Source organism: Sitophilus oryzae, unplaced genomic scaffold (genome assembly GCF_002938485.1).
Source record: "Sitophilus oryzae breed Bouriz unplaced genomic scaffold, Soryzae_2.0 scaffold_814_pilon_pilon, whole genome shotgun sequence".
NCBI lineage: Eukaryota > Metazoa > Arthropoda > Insecta > Coleoptera > Curculionidae > Sitophilus > Sitophilus oryzae.
In genome coordinates, this window is record NW_022147433.1 from 118354 (window position 1) to 135862 (window position 17509).

General features: G+C 32.5%; 1 pseudogene; it reads left to right on the forward strand.

Annotated features, from left to right (window-relative positions):
* The window catches only part of LOC115889441, a 45546-nt pseudogene that overhangs the window by 17928 nt on the left and 10109 nt on the right, over positions 1 to 17509 (forward strand).

Here is a 17509-nt window from a genome sequence, read left to right on the forward strand (position 1 = left end):
ACCCTGTATAAAAAGTATTTAAAGTTGAATATTAGTTCTAATATTGAAGCAGATATAAGACAAAATACCTACTTATAGGCATATTATGAATTACAGCTTTTAGCTATTAAAAAATAACCGTTTTATATCCATGAGTATACTAGATACTTAGATACTTTGATTTTGATTAAACCTAATAATTATGTATTAGGAAGACTTTTTGTATGTACAGGCTAGCTGTATATATTCCTGTTATAAGAACTTGTAGGCATAAATAGAACTTTAACAGTCTTCCAAGACCAAATAAACCTAAAGGACACATGGCAATAAAGAAGGCCAGAATAGGGAAATCTAGCGATTTAAACTAACTGCTACATATACCTCGAAAGGAAATCGGTACCATAAAAAGACATAAATGGAGGAATTAAACCGTAATCTAAATGAACGTCTGACATAACTACCCTCTAGAGGCAAAGTGCTATAATTGCAATAACTATTAAAAGCTTTCTGTAGTAGGTAACACTGAATGTGTTTTTGATAGGGATAATTGTAGATAAATAAAAAATTAAAATACCATAACATTTATCCTGTAAAATAAGAGATGATAAAAAGATCGTTATTTTGGATAGTAAAATACCGGGTGGTTTAGCATTAGTGCGGGGATGTCCAATATCGTTGTTGTTGACAAATATGTTATGAAAAAAGTTTAATAAAAATGTTATACTGTTCATCAAGGTGCATATATCTCAAAAATATTTTGTTGTATACAGGGGGTCCACACAAAGTAGGGATGAAGTTGTAAGTTTTCTTAAATTGCAACCCACACTTTTATGTACAGAATTGGATTCAACATAATATAATTTTGCATGTAGTACACTATTTTCATTTGAAGTACTATGCGGTGTTACCATGCTATTTTTAATTTATTAAAACTTTGGTTAAAAACTGAATTCAACTTAATTAATACTCAACTATATTGTCCTATTCACCAATGATAACAGAATAAAACAGCGAGTGAAAACTCACGTTATCTTATACACGCTATAATATATGGCGCGACCAACATTACAATGTTTATTTTCTTATATCTCAATTAATTGTTTTACATACAACGCCCTGTATATTATTTTTCTTTTAGATGCAAAATTAAAAAAAGAAAATTTTTTTATATTTAAAGTATTCCTATATTTTATATCGGTTTGAAGATATTTGCGGTGTGATATTTCGTATAGCTCATTCAATAGTAAGATATAAGAAAAAAATTATGAGGTGGCTTTGATGAAAATTTACTGTTGAAAGGGCCATATTTCCATATTTGGAAAAGGTTATATTAAACAAAATTATTAGGATGCAAAACCGTTAAAAAATACGAAAACTCTATATACAAAAAAAATATTTGTTTTCTATTTTTGCATCTAAAGGAAAAATAATAGGTGATGCATTTGAAAAAAATTGAGATATAGCATTATAAAAATTGCAACATTTTTCACGCTATAAAAGTTATCTTACTTTTAATGTATGTAGGTAGACAATGATTCAGCATGAAAACTAAAAGAATTTCGTACTTCCATTATCTTTATTTATTTTTAGTTTGGTTTGGTTTGGTCCGAAATGTTGTGTAAGCCAAAATAAATAAAGATAGTAAAAATCCGAAATTCTTTTAGTTTTAAAAAAATACCTTTTATAAGATAATGCGAGATTTCTTTGACGCTCACTTATTCCTTCGATGTATTCTGTTATCATTGGAGGTAAGAAAAATATAAGCAAGCACACATTAACAAAGTTAAATTCACTCCAAATTTTTACCACCATCTCTAGTTATATTGTTTTTAGCCAAAGTTTTAGTAAATAAAACATAGCATGGCAACACGGCGTGTCATGCTATGCGCATCAAAACAATTTCAAATTCGCCCTGTATTTCAGGAACTAAGAGGGCTAGGACAAATCTATGTGTAGCATCTTTAGTTCCATAAAAAGTAGCAAAGTGAAAATAGCATCTTTGTAGCTCTACCCATAAACGAGAAACACACGAAAATGTGACACCCTGTACACTCTGAAACTAGAACGTTAAATGTAACTTGCATCATATTTTCAAAACCCTATCTCAAATTTACTTCTAAATTTGTTTGTTGTAATAAAAGCGTTCAACGCAGTAACCATCAATTCCAAGTTGGTCAAAGAATGCCTAGGTAATTTTGGTTACGGCTGATGTCGAAGATGGAGATCTGGCCCCTGGGGATACTGGCTTTTGTCAAAGCCCCTAAAACTGTATGATGAGTTATAACCCGTTATAATTCAAGAAAGGAGAACACACAATTTTATTCTTCTTCTAAATCCGCATGAGGATAATTTTAGGGATAGGGTTAGAGAAATGAAACAATGCATTTCAGAAATATAATCATGTATGCCCTGATCTTTTCTAAAATGAATACACCTCTTCGGCAGAAGAGGTCCAGGAAGAAGAATTTCTTGGGTACATCATCTAACAAAATGGTTTTTCTTAAAGATAATGGATAGACCCAAGAGATTAATGTCTTGTTGTGACCTGATAAACTGCTTAAATCTTCTAAAAAAAGTACTTATATTGGTAAATAATTAGACAACTGTAGTTAGTGCCTGATTAATTTAAATGCCAAAATATCAATCAAACCGCTTAATTTATTTACCGTAATATAAAGCTACGTCCACACCAAAGAAACACAGAGCAACATTTTGTTGCAGATTGCCTCAACCTTTTTATAGAAATTGAAACAACAGCAAAAGTTCCCTAAACATTTTTTCCACACCAAGGTAACTCATTCTTGTAAATGTTTCGTTGTGTTGTTGCAACAGGAAACATGTGTCCACACCAGTGCAGTGTGTGTTTCTGTTTCTAGTTTACAATGTCGTCCGACAAAGATTTGCAGGCAGCAGCAGCTGCAATTGTAATTATTTTACAAAAAAAGAAAATATGAGTCCGTAAATGTTGGACGAGACCAAGTCTTTTAGAAAGAGAGTTACATGATGTCATACGTCTTCTGAGTTCGTTAAAAAAAGATGATATAGTATCAGAATGTATTGATAACGGATATTTAAAAAAAATTGTCGTATGAGTAGTACTGATTTGGAATGGTTACTATGCAGAATTTCACCTTTAATTCAAAAAGAAGATACGAACTATAGAGCTGCTATATCTCCATTGGAACGCGTCCTATTAACACTTCGATTTCTCCCAACAGGAGATTCATATACCTACTTCTCTGATGTACGTACTTATTTCGAATTTCCAAACAAGCAATTTCCTTAATTGTACCCGAAGTCTGTGATGCTATTATATCAGTTCTTCAGGATCATATTTTCTGTTGTCCATTTAAAAGGCATGTTTGTTTTTATTATCATACAACTGATGATTTAGACAACGATGCGACGGCTTCACGACACAAGTTTCGGGTTCTGGAAACAAGCAACAATCTGGCCACACTATAAAAATACCATCGAGGAAAATAAAATGTTTACCAATGTTTCTATATTTCCTTTGATCTTTGCCGCTAAATATGGAAAGAAGCAACTTATAGAAACTTTTATTGCTGCAACCGTAAACAATGAGGAACTTAAATAAACTTTTGGCAACATTCATAAACAAGTTCCAGGAACAAGCAACATAAACATAATGTTCCTAGATGTTGCTTTCGGTGTGGCGGTAGCTTAAGCGGAACGTAATAATATAAACTAATATAACTGTTTCAAATCGATTTAATTTTAAACTCTTCGAAAGATAAACGTAGGAAATACTTTCGCCTAGGTCACGTCCATGATTGCCACTGTTATCTTCTTTATTACATTCTTCAATTTATTACACAGAACTTATACTCTGCAAAAACTCCTATAACGAATCCATATCACCAAATCTTTCCCATTACTCCTTCGTTTTAGCACCACTGCTATCTTTCATATATTAATTAAAGACATATAAATTCGAATTCTTCGTGCAAGAACTACATTCTTCCCAACATAGTTCCTCAAAGATAAGCATTTTAATTATGGTGGAAATGGATTTTACGGCATACAAATGGGATTTTAATGTCTTCATTGGTAATGATACGTATGTGTATTTATATATCCTCGTGATCCCGAGTTATTATAGCGTGATTTTTTGTTTACCAGACGGTTCTTTTTTAAGATATCGAATTAAAAAATGTTGAACGGAAATTAAACATAGACAGACGATAATTATTTTACCTTGAGGTAAGCTAATATTATTGTACTAACTCTTTTAACCATCATAACATGTCTTCTTTAAAGTCATTGCACTGCTTTATATTTCAAAGTTCTCCAATATTTTTTACAAGTTTAAATGCTAAAAATATAATGTTCATGCATATTAAAATTTTGGATTCCTACAAGGATCCAGAAACATTAACAAACTAGACTCAGATGCAAAAAAACGCAACGGAAAAATATTTGGTCAAGTTTAAAACTTTATATATTTTTATTTTTAGTCCTATTTACTTGATTTTTTAGCAAATTATATATTAATATATCAGCTTTAATTCGTAAACTCAGTTCATTATAAACTTTAGTATTTGACTTATTGTACATGCAGGGTTAATCGAAGAGTTGTTTTTTACCCTATGTTTAAAACACCCTGGGCAATAATTTTGTGAGAAACACTATTTTTCGGTCATAACCATTTCTCTGAATATTTTGCTTTTGACTCATGGCAACACATGTCTTGGTTCATTTTTAAGAGCAAAATGAACTTGCCACAAACATTTTGCAATTTTTTCAATTATCGTTACTTATTGATGTTATTCTTCATAATGAGGTGGCCTTGGTGATTATTTTTGTGTACCATTGAATATGGTTCTTAGTGTCGAAGATTGTGCAAAAATCATTGGTCTTGTTGAAGATGGCCGAAATTATGAATATTCGCTTGGTTCTTGAAGAAAAATAGCTTAACAGTATAAACCGACATCTACAGATAGTTATAGCAGCCGGAGGGTACAAAGTATTAGAGTTTTTTTTAATTTTTTTCCTACACTTTTTTTCAATAATAAGGGGCCGTCCTCTGATGGAAGCACTGCGATCTGTGACGCCTATTGGGCTTCGGTGAACTTTCCTGACACACGATTTTTCTTAGAAAATGAAACTTATGTTACCTTAAAATGAACTTCTTGGATTATTTGACTAAAATCTGATGTGGAAAAACACGTTTCACATAAAAAAATATTCTTAAAAATGTTCTTATTTTATTTTTATTTGCTTTTCCCTGATCCAGGTTTTTTTTTCTACACTTAGATATATTACAGTAACGTTTTTAATATCTTTAGTTCCGTTAGTGCTACTAATATTTATTAAAACAAAGCCTCTATCACTACGCTTTAACGTATTAATAATATTTTAGTATACTTATTATTTATTAATATAGAGTTCTAATCAGTGTCGATATGACATTACGACAATAGTTACGAAGTCTAACGAAGTTATTGCACAATTTGTTTTAAATTTAAGGTAAAAAAACAACCCTTTGATTAACCCTGTATACTCAAACCCCCAAATACTAAAATTTATAAATAAAATTAGTTTATAAATTAAAGTAAAAAATATTTATATACAGTTTGCTTAAAAAAAATCAGAAAAGTAGGGCTAAAAATAAAAAAAAATAACCAAATAAATTTGACGAAAAAAAATTCAGTTGCGTTTTTTTTGCATCTGAGTATATCAAAGAAAAAAGTCTATTCTAATCCAAATTTAAACCTTTGGCTGGATTTAAGTTTTAGCAGAAAAGGTATAAGATTAAATCTTAATAACTACAGAACTTATCGATATACCCAGGTTAATAATAAATTTTTACCTGACCCTTGTATATGGTAAAATATAGAATTATCACACGGTGACAAGGGACAAAAAATACCACGATCTGTTTACACTCGGCCTCAGTATGTTCTCATGCCTGATTTAAACTCTGCTATTAAAATATTCTTAATTCCTTCTTGCAGGATTTATCCGAGCTGCTATTCAAGTTATTCGACCAGGACAGGACTCAGAATCTCACCCAGGAACATTGGATAGAATTCCTGAAGCAGCGTATGGTGTAAGTTGCTTGTTAAAGTGTAGATAAATTTATAGATAGTCATTTTTGGAATGCTTGATGAAATCCATATTTAGAATAAATCTTTTTATGTAGCTGTCTGTAACATGTCTCCTTATAACGTTAAATATATCAACTATCTAGGCGAGTATGTATAGGTTTCTTTGAATGGTACAGAAATTCAAGCTTAATTTTATTATTATTGGTTAAAGTTTAAAGAAAAATATATAATACCCGGTGCGTCTCAGAAGTGGCTCACCCCTATAACTTTTTAATTTTTTCAGATAAAACAACGAGATTTGGTATATTAGTATATGATATAAATTAGGATTGATTGACATATTCAATTGTTTTCGGTCACTTCCGGTTTCACCGGAAATAACTAAAACTTTTGGCTTTTAAATGACACCCTCGGCATTTTTTTACTTTCTTCGATAGAAAATGACACTCTAAATATAATGACATATCATATGTCAACTTTTGATATTTTCGCATATGGTTTATTTGAAATTGTAACATAACAGCAATTTGCCTCGAAATACCAAGTGTTTGGAATCTAATTATTCATAAAAAATGCTTTTTCCGAATATGCTAATGAGCCACAATTTCCATTTCCATTTGAAAAAATTGAGATATGATTAAAAATACGATTTGGGCATCTTTTAACCGGCCAGAACAAGATACTAAAAACATTAGACGATCAAATCTATTTTTCCAAGTTTATAAAAATTAGTTTATAATCATCTGCTGATGATGCTAACATGGTTAGCGAAACGCGCGTCCAGTGTAAAAGTAAAAGTGTTTTGGTGTATTGTGGTGATTTAGTGTTTTTATTTTGCTGTGTAACACCAAAGGTTCCAACCCTCAACTGTAAAAATTACTGTTAATAACATAGCCATGGCACTCTAGATTAAAATTTAGAATACAATTTGTTTTTGAGCGAATATGTCAAAAGTTGACATATTATATGTCATTCGATTGAGAGTGTCATTTTCTATCGGATAAAGTAAACAATACCGAGAGTGCCGTTAAAAATTAAAAGTTGTAGTCAATTCCGGTGAAACAAGAAGTGACCGAAAACAATTGAACAAGTCAATCAATCCTAATATATGGCATATTCTAACATACTAATATCGTTTTTTTATCTGAAAAAATTAAAGTTATAGGGGTGAGTCACTTTTGACACACCCGGTATACTAAAATTAATATTTTAATTATTCTTTTTATATTTGAAAAATGTATTATTTACAAAGATGTCATTCAATATAATTTTAACAGTTAGATAAAATCATACAGAGTGTTTCAAAAGACATGTGCCGTCTCTTGTGGGGAGATTCCTCACGTAAAAATAAGATTTATTTTTCATATCAATATAGGCCCAATTCTGCTTTGTTCCATAGCTATATACAGGGTGAGTTTCCTACGATTTTCTCTATGTGTATATCGGAAGCTACTGGAGATAGAGAGTCGGTTAAATGGGGAAAGAATTGCAGTTTGGTGACCCCACAAAACTGTAGTTCTTTCCCCCTTTAACCGACTCTTTATCTCCAGTAGTTTCCGAGATACCCATAGAAAACATCGTAGAAAACTGAGCCTGTATAAGGGATTAAATTCTTCATTTTTTTCCGATTTATTATAAATTGTCTTACAAGTGCTTTTAGCAGTGCGACTTTAGCTTTTAGCGATAGCCCACGTTCACATCGAAACACCCTGTATAATATATACGGAATACCAAAGAAAAAAATCTACTTTAAATTACAAATGATATAGGTACCCATAATTATAGAATAACTAACTTATTTTATTTTTACAGGAACGAGAAACAAATAGACTTTGTAGAACAACTAGAAAGCGTTGCTTTCTGTTTATGTGGAGATGATGTTATAAAACCTCATCATTTCTATCAAATTTTTAATGCAAAAGGGGTAAGACTAAACATTTTTAGAAGAACAGTATCGTAAATATAGACTTTCTTTTAGATAAGTGATAAATTATTCAGATTGATCGACGAAGATAATACTGGAACGGCAACGTCAGAAAAAATTATGGAGTTTTTAGCAACAGTAACCAATACAAGGTATGAATAAAATTAAAACCCAATTTTTTATTATACAGGGTGGTTCGAATTGTATTCCGAAAACTTCGGCAGCATATTCTGCATATAGTAGCATACTATCGAAGTCTCCGGAATACAGTTAGGACCACCCTGTATAGTATCAATTAGTAAAATGTTATAAAAATAAATTGTTTATTTTTTTTTAATTTATGAGTTCTAGAATTAGCAGTGGCGTAGCGTGAGTTAGGGGTGCCCGGGGCGGAGAGCCTCTAGGAGGAAGTTTTATCGCCCCGCAGGTATTTGGCGGGTCGCCACCGGGGGCGGACGGCCCCCTCTGCCCCCGCCTTGCTACGCCACTGAGAATTAGTAAAATTTTGAGTTTCACAAAGTTATCTTCTTTATTATAATTTTAGACCACGAACAGGTATAGACCAGAACAATTTAAACCGATTAGAACAACTTTTTCGACAGACGGTATGCAATGGCAAGGAAATCCGCAGGGAGGATTTCCAAAAAATTGTCATATCGAAAAACGTAAGTCAATTTTTCTATTTTATACCATCATAAACAATACCAATTATTAATAATTAATGCAGATCTTCCTACATTTTTAAGCTATTGTTATTATTATCTCATTTTTCAAGCCCTTTTTTACTGAAAGGGTGTTCCAAATATTCGATAAGGACAATTCTGGATCGATATCGCTGCAAGAATTTCTAGATGCCATGCACCAGTTTGCTGGACAGACTCCTGAAGACAAAATACGGTTTTTATTTAAAGTCTATGATATTGATGGTAAGTAATCCATTAATACAGCTTGTATAATCCGCCCAACGACAAAACCCGTCTATTCGTTATTTTAATTTTAAATTAGTTTATTTATTTTACAAAGAAATAAGTTGGGTAGGTACAATTGGAATGCAAGGCAGGAAATAAATATATATTTTTTAAAATTTTAGTGGCACTATATAAAACTGAAAAGATCTAATCCAGATATTTTATTTAAAATAATATATTTTAGGTTTTAGGTGTGTTATATATATATAATAGAAAAAGGAGTGTGTTTGGTTTGGTTTTACAAAAAATCTATAAAAAATAGCTGTTCCTTACTTTCAAACTTTCAGATGCTTCCCGCCATTTATTATTATATTTTACAAATAAAAAAGTTTTAATATTGCGCAGGAATAAATAAATCACAAAATAAGGAAAACAAAATATTTTATTAATTACGATTTCAATAATTTAAAAACGCTTACTGAATTTTATTCCTTAAAAGTTGATTGAATAACTTTAATCTTATTTTTTTTAACCAGTAAGTATTGATCTTATGTCTACAGTACTAAAGGATATTATTATATACCTAACTTGTAATGTCTTTATTATACAACTACTCCAGTTTTTAGTACCATATACGAGACGGTATCCACTTTTTTTGGTGGTTAATACAACTCTCTGGATCTACACTTACTTTCCCCACGATTTTTCATCCACTTAACTTTAAAAAACACAAAACACGTATTAACACAAACCAAAATGCAAAAGCATCTCGCAAATATTTATAATTTTCCAAAACACTGGATATTTGTTATAATTTGACACAAATAATAACCTTTAATCTGACAAGAGTTTTACAAGTTTCAGAAATCTTAAGTTGAGTTCATACGCATCTGCGTCCGTGCGTCGTTCATCATTCCGTCACTTCAATTATTGTATATTAAAATATGATCGCTCATGTTTGAAATAATCTAAAAAGGCTGGTTAAAATAAACCAAAAAGGCTGGAAGAAAAGAGATGACGCATGACGAATTTATATAATTACAATTTTTCATTTTCAAAATACGATATTATTCCTATATTTTTAACTAATGATATTAGTAGGAAATAAAATAGAATACAAACCTCGGAGAGTTCCCATTGCACGAAAATTTGACTCGAAATGCCAAGGGTGTGGTATCAAATTATTCGTAAAAAATGCTTTTTCCAAATATGCTAATGAGCCACCCTCGTTCCATTTGAAAAAATTGAGATATGATTAAAATATGATTTGAGCATTTTTCAGCTGGCCAGAAAAGACACAAAAACATTAGACAATCAAATCTATTTTTCCAAGGCCCTTGATCAAGAATTAGTGTTTTAACATAGCCGTGGCACTCTAGATTGAATTTTAAAAATACAATTTTTATTAAGCGAGAATGTCAAAAGTTGACATATGATACGTCATTCTATTCAGAATGTCATTTTCTATCGAAAAGTAAAAAATACTGAGGGTGTCATTTAAAATCAAAGTTTTAGTAATTTCCGGTGAAACAGGAAGTGACCAAAAACAATTGAATTCACCAATCAATCCTAATTTATGTCATATACTAACATACCAAATCTCGTTTTTTATCTGAAAAAAAAAAAGTTAGGGGGTGAGCCACTTTGAGACGCACCCGGTATACTTTTCTGATGTTCCTACATAAATTCGTTTTGATAATTTTTAATATAATAATAATATTAGTTCCCGTATATAGCGTTTAACGCGTTGTTTAGGAGTTAGGAATAGCAAGGTACAGCTTGCCATGCTAGAACCGTTCGGTATAATAAGGAAGGTAATGTGGCTAGCACTACACTTCAACCGCCTATTATTACCTCAGGATTATAAATCCCAAGTATTCATTTAAGGCTGAGTCGACCTAGGTACCCAAACTATTTTTATTTTAATAAAATAGTCGGCTGATGAAATGCCGGGTTTAAGATTCGAACCCACTACCTTGAGACTGGTAGACGAGAGCCTGTACCTCTGCGCCACCGGGCACCTTCTATTCTAAAATTTCTAATAATTATTTTAATATTATATTTCTTTTAATATTATCAAATTTATCAGTGAATTCTTCTCCTCAAGGTGACGGTCTTATTCAACACAAAGAACTACAGCATGTAATGAGAGCTTGCATGGAAGAAAATGGAATGGAATTTAGTGAAGAACAAATTGAAGATTTAACAGTCGCCATGTTCGAAGACGCAGACACTAACAACAGAGGGAGCCATCACTTTATGAAGCACTAAAAAATCAATTGGAAAACATGGTGGTTTATTGGAAAATTTGTCCATCAGGTAATATTATAATAAGTACCTACTTATTTAGATAAGCTAACTAGCTTATCTAAATTGGACTTATGTATAGTGATGTGCAAATGCAGAACCAAACTAAGTCTCCCTTGGTCATGGTATTGCCGTAAGACTCTTTCTCAAGTCTTAGCACTCTAGCACTTTTTGCTAGATTTTGAGTAGAACCAATCTCAAATAGAACCAACAAGCATCAGAAGATGGTTACGCAGGTCTTTTCTTTCATGGACTTGTCTGTGACTGAAAATTCCGGATATGTGATGTTATTCTTCTTCGCACTCCGACAATTAAAAATCTCATTACTTAAGTTGCTTCTTTACTTTTTGGTTGTCGCTGTTACTGAGTTTACAATTCTTCTCCATTGCGTTCTATTGTGCATGCTTCTTCCCACTGATTCTGCATGCTTATCCCTTTTAAGTTTTTGTAAAATATCCTTGTACCTTTTGAGTTGTCCCCGGTTTCCTCTTACTGTCTACAAGCTCATCTTAAGGGGACTTAGTAGTAGTCATGACTTATCAGCGCTCTCGCTTTTTCAAGGACCGATACGTTTGAGACATGGTGGAACCATTTGATTCTAAGAGTTGTCTAAGGTATGTCTGTTGCAACTTGTTTAATGCGTTTATGTGCCGATGCGGCGGTACGGCACCCAGGTTATTATTGCTCGGTACGCTGCAAGATTCATTTTTGTGCTCAAGTCATGATTGTAGAAAACATTGTATTTTAACTACAGGGAATGCTCTTGAGGCGCTACTAATTATGTGCTGAATTTCAGAGAAGATTAATGAAATGAATGAGAAATGAATTTTCCTTTTTCGAAATCAAACTGCCGAGGTAATTGAATTCCGCTAAATATTACAATAGTTCTTCTCCGACTTTTTATAACATTGTTATGATTTTCCGGGGGAGTGCACATAATTTTAGTTTTCTTCGATAAATTCTGCTTAAGGTTCAAAGCCCTCGTATGCCCAGGTATACCATATGTGTACGTCGTTCAAGATTTCTTGTAATTGCTGTAACATTTTGCAACTAGAGCACAGTCCTCAGCGTATTGAAGTTCTGTAATGAATTTTATACGTGTTTTTGCTCTGAGTCTTTTATATTGAACAGGCCACCGTCGTACCTGTGTCTAATACCCATTCCTATTTCCTGCAGTTTGCTGTCCACAATAATAGATAGGCTACCATGAATATGTTGAATAGGAGAGGCGCTAAGACATATCCTTGCCTATATAACTCCTATATTTGTTACGTTAGAGATCACTCAGCATCTAAGACCAAGACCAAGGCCGCAAGGTCGAGACCAGCCCTCATCGTTACATAAAGAGTGGTGCATTGGTGCTAGGAAGTCCAATATTGTCGTTGTCGACAAAGATACAAAAAATAATAATATAAATGTTGCATTGTTTATAACCTCGTACTAATGGACCACCCGGTATGTAGGTATTAACTTAGACTTCTTATGTCAAGTTAATTATATTCCGGTATTAAAAAATATTAATATTATATTTTACAGCATTGATCGTTGGTTAGTACCACCTGCTGCAACAACCAAGCCATCAACGTCATTACTCAGAAAAATAGTATCATACCGACCTTTACTATTTCACCATACCATACATCATCAGGAATAATTTGGTTTATTTGAGCTTCTTGTTTGGATTTCTTTAGTAAATTTTTGCTTTTATTTGTGTCCAGAGCAATCCAATACAGAGAAAGCAATTGGTTTACAATATTTGCAAGAGCTTGCGGTACATATACATTATTATGTTCCTTTACGATGATAATAAACTTGTCTTTTGTAGGGCAATGTCTTAATTTTGACTGTATGTTTATATTAGTGTTAATGTTACGTCGGTGTATTACATTTTTAAGGACGCGAGGATATGGAGCATTTTTACCATTGACCAACACATTTATTTTCATAAACTCACTGGATGGTTAATATTTGCTTTCAGTTTTGGCATTCAGTGATGCACACCTTTAATTTTAGTAAGTTTCAAATATAAAACATAGATTTTTAATCTGTCTGTACAATGACCAATTATTTATTTAATTTATGAAGTTATTTTTAAGTCAATCCATAACCATATAAATATATTGTAATGCCTAGGCATAAAAGTAAAGCACTTTTACGTCTAAGCACAAAAGTACGAAAATATATTATTAAACTGACTTTTTGTGCCCTCGCCACAAATAGTATCATTTTACTATACTACTTAAAAATATACAATTTTTCTTGAAACGTCATAAAAGTTGATGATTGACTATATAAAAAAGTTAATTTTAACACATAGGTATAAAAGTAAAAGCACATACAAATAGTATAATATTGTTTTATTAGAAGTAAATATGATACCTTTTGTGGCGAGGCTGTACGTTACAGGCGAAGCAACAAAACGGCATTTTTACTCTGAATAGGACATGCTATTTTTTCAAATGTCACGAACAATTTTTTAAACAATTTCAAGCGTTGCAAATAATATAAAAAGAATTAAATGTAATATCTTTGTAAGTAATTATTATGTATGTCGAGAAACTACACTCGTTGAATTTGGCACTTTATGTCAGTTTAATAATATATTTTCGTACTTTTATGCTTAGGCACGCTTAGGCGTAAACGTGCTTTACTTTTATGCCTAGGTGTTAAAATGATTTTTTTTATATTGTCAATCATATTGCAAAAATTAATACTTTGACAAAAATTAAATTATCTGTGACATTTGAAATTGTTTAAAAGGTTATTTGACTTTGAACAAAATGAACAATACCATGAGTTTTGTTCGGAGTAAAATGTGCCTACTTTTGTGTCTTGTCAGTCAAACATACAGCCTGCTGGTGAAAAGTATCATTTTTACTCCTAATAAAACACAATATGCAATTTTTATTGGAAATTAATAGTTGTATATTGTATGTTATAATTTATATTATTTCATTAAAAATAGTTTGTAACAACAAAATTTCAAGAATTGAGTCTGCCGTGAAATATTTTAAATTGATGAATTTTATGAATGTTGTATATTGTTTCATTGTTAATGCACAGCATATTCATAAGAAAGCCAGTCGACTTTACTAGTTTGTGGTTACCTGTCGAGCTTATCCTCCAACACATGTAGGTAATCAGAGCACCAGTTTCAATAGTTTTCGTAAACGGATCTTCAATGGAGCTCAATTGTTACATAATACTCAATAGGTATATGTACCTATACGAGTTCTATGTCGACCGGCTGTCTAATAAATATGCAGTGCTTATAAATACTAAACTTACCACAGTTGCTTATATTTCTTTATCAATTTTAGGTTTAGTGGTTGTAAACGATCCAAAAATAAACAGTAACAACTACACCACAGCGGAATGGCTGTTTACAAGCAAACCAGGGTTATTCGGCTTAATTCCTGATGGGCCAATCCAATGAGGTGTTGCGCTGTTTATTATTCTGTTAGTTATGTTTATTTGTTCCCAAGCATTTGTCAGAAGAGGTGGTTGCTTTGAGGTAAGTAAAATAGTAAAATTTTGAAATGCAAAAATTCCATTATCAAATATATGAAGTCAGTAATAGATAATTTTAATATCCTGAATCTCAACCAAAAAATATGGCATCTTCTTTGATAATAGAAATATAGTCTACAGTTGATATATTTTTTTCCAAAATTGTCTGAAGATTTACAACTTAAATTTCTTTTGACTTTCTCTGTATATTTTAACAACTTCTAGGTTTTTACTGGACTCATTTGATGTACATTCCTTTCTGGCTTCTACTCATCATACATGGTCCTAGATTTTGATGTGGTTTATTATCCCTGCCATACTGTATTTTGGAGAGAGAATGTCTCGAATTGACACTATGTCGAACAAAGGTAAAGCCTACATTAGTTCGGGATTGTTGTTGCTGTCAAAAGTAACCCATTTGGTGATCAAGAGACCTCCGCAATTTGATTTTCATCCAGGAGATTATATTTTTGCCAATATTCCTGTTATTGCCAAGTATGAATGGCATCCATTCACTATTAGTAGTGCTCCAGAACAAGAGGGTAAGTACAAATATATAAAGATTTTTTATTATTCTAGTATAAGTATATTAAATAAAATTTATTGGTGCTCATAGGTCGTCTCATTAACCATAGATCGAATTTCAACTTATACTCTGTATAATACATATACTGTGTATATACTATGTATAATCGTTGCTAGCATCATTTTATTCTTGATTATGTTTTATTTTATAGACTATTGTCTTTTTGTAGATTACATGTGGCTTCATATAAGAGGTGTTGGACAGTGGACTAACAGATTATACGATTACTTCGAAAAAGAACAGGAAAAACTCCACAATGGCCAGACAAATAATCGTCAAACATGTTCAAGCGTGAATACACAAAATAATGCTGCGGGAGAGTACCAATCAAACAGCTTTATCTCAGATGAAAGCCACCATTACTAGAACACTATCAAGGGAAAAAGTATCAAGAAGAAGACTGGTGTACAGCTAGTCGGGTTTTCAAATGATTTAAATTTTGACAATACTGCTGATGGTCCACAGGGTGATGCTACTTTTACAATTGGAAATAGTCCAGGTAATTTAGTTACATTTTCAACAAGCCAATCCTTAGTTAAAATAAGTATTTTCTAATGCACAATACCATACCATTCACTTGCAGTGTCACAGGATAAATATTATTTTTAATATATTTTTGGATTTACCTCAATAATTGTTTGAGGTATTTCGCGTCTGAAGACTGAATGAATATAACTCGGAATATAATATATTACTTTGGAATATCGCCAAAGCGTCATCAAAAATTGTTTTATGGTCAAATGGTTTCAATAGTGACAGCAAAACAAATAGTCATTCACGCATAATACGAATTATTTATTTTTCAATGACAAAAGACCGATTGATTATAAGATTTTTGATCATCTCTTCAAAAAGTCCTTTGGATATTTTGCCGTTTGCACTGTAAGTAAGTCTACAAAATAAAATAGTTATTTTTTTGTAAAAACCGCTGCGTTGCTCCAACGGAAACCAACTTGTCAACGGCAATTTACCTAATAAAACAAAATTAACGAAAATAGAACACTAAATCACCACATTACATCAAAACACTTTTACTTTTGCACTGGGAGCGCGTTTCGCTAACCATGTTAGCATCATCAACCCATGATTAAAACTCGTGAAAAAAAAATTGTGTTTTAATCGTCTACTAATGATGCTACATGGTTAGCGAAACGCGCATCCGTAGTGCAATAGTAAAAGTGTTTTAGTGTATTGTGGTGATTTAGTGTTTTATTTTCCTTTTGTAACAACAAAGGTTCCAATCCCCAAGTGCAATAAAAACAAATTTGCCTAACGGACAAAAAATGCTTAACGCCAAACCAAAAAACACAAAACGTCAACGGTTTTTTAATAGACGTAGATATCTGTTAAAAAAACTAAAGCGTTCTTGAGTAGTTGCATTTAGACATTTTAAATATTTTCCGTAAGCTGTACGCGCACTGAATCGGTACCAGTCCGGCGAGAAACGGCGAAGGCGGTGACTCGACTATCGTAGATAGGTAGCGGTAGGAATCTGGCCTCTACAGGCCGAAATGTTTTAGTGGACGCCGGCGCCGTCTATATGTACGATGGTCGTAGTCGCTTTTGCTGGTCGGTCCGATCCGATGCAGTGCGCGCGGAGCCTTTAAGCTCCGCGCGCACTGCATCGGATCGGGCCGGCGAGAAACGGCGAAGGCGATGACTCGACTGTCGTAGATAGGTAGAGGTAGGAATCTGGCCTCTACAGGCCGAAATATTTTAGTGGACGCCGGCGCCGTCTATATGTACGATGGTCGTAGTCGCTTTTGCTGGTCGGTCCGATCCGATGCAGTGCGCGCGGAGCCTTATTCTTTGTATTTTTTGCTTCCGACGACGCGCGACGGTAGGGGATATACTTCCCGACACGTTTAGTTTATTATTTTTTGTCCGTTAGCCAAATTTGTTTTATTAATAAAATACCGCTGACAAGTTGGTCCTGTTGTTGGTTGGTTGGTTGACAAGTATGTTAATCCTATTAAAAAATAACTATTTTATTTTGTAGATTTTCTTACAGTGCAGGTAGCAAAATACCCCGAATTGTTCTTACAAGAGGAACATTTTTTTATTATTGACATTTTCAGGAAAATGCGTTCTTTATTAAAATTTTTGCTTGCTCTAAATTGGTTAATCCCGTTTATATTGTTCCAAATTTCTATACCGTTTTCGAGAGAATTAAAATATTGTTGAATTTTTTCTAAGCCCTAAAAATCAAAAGGCGTTTCTATGG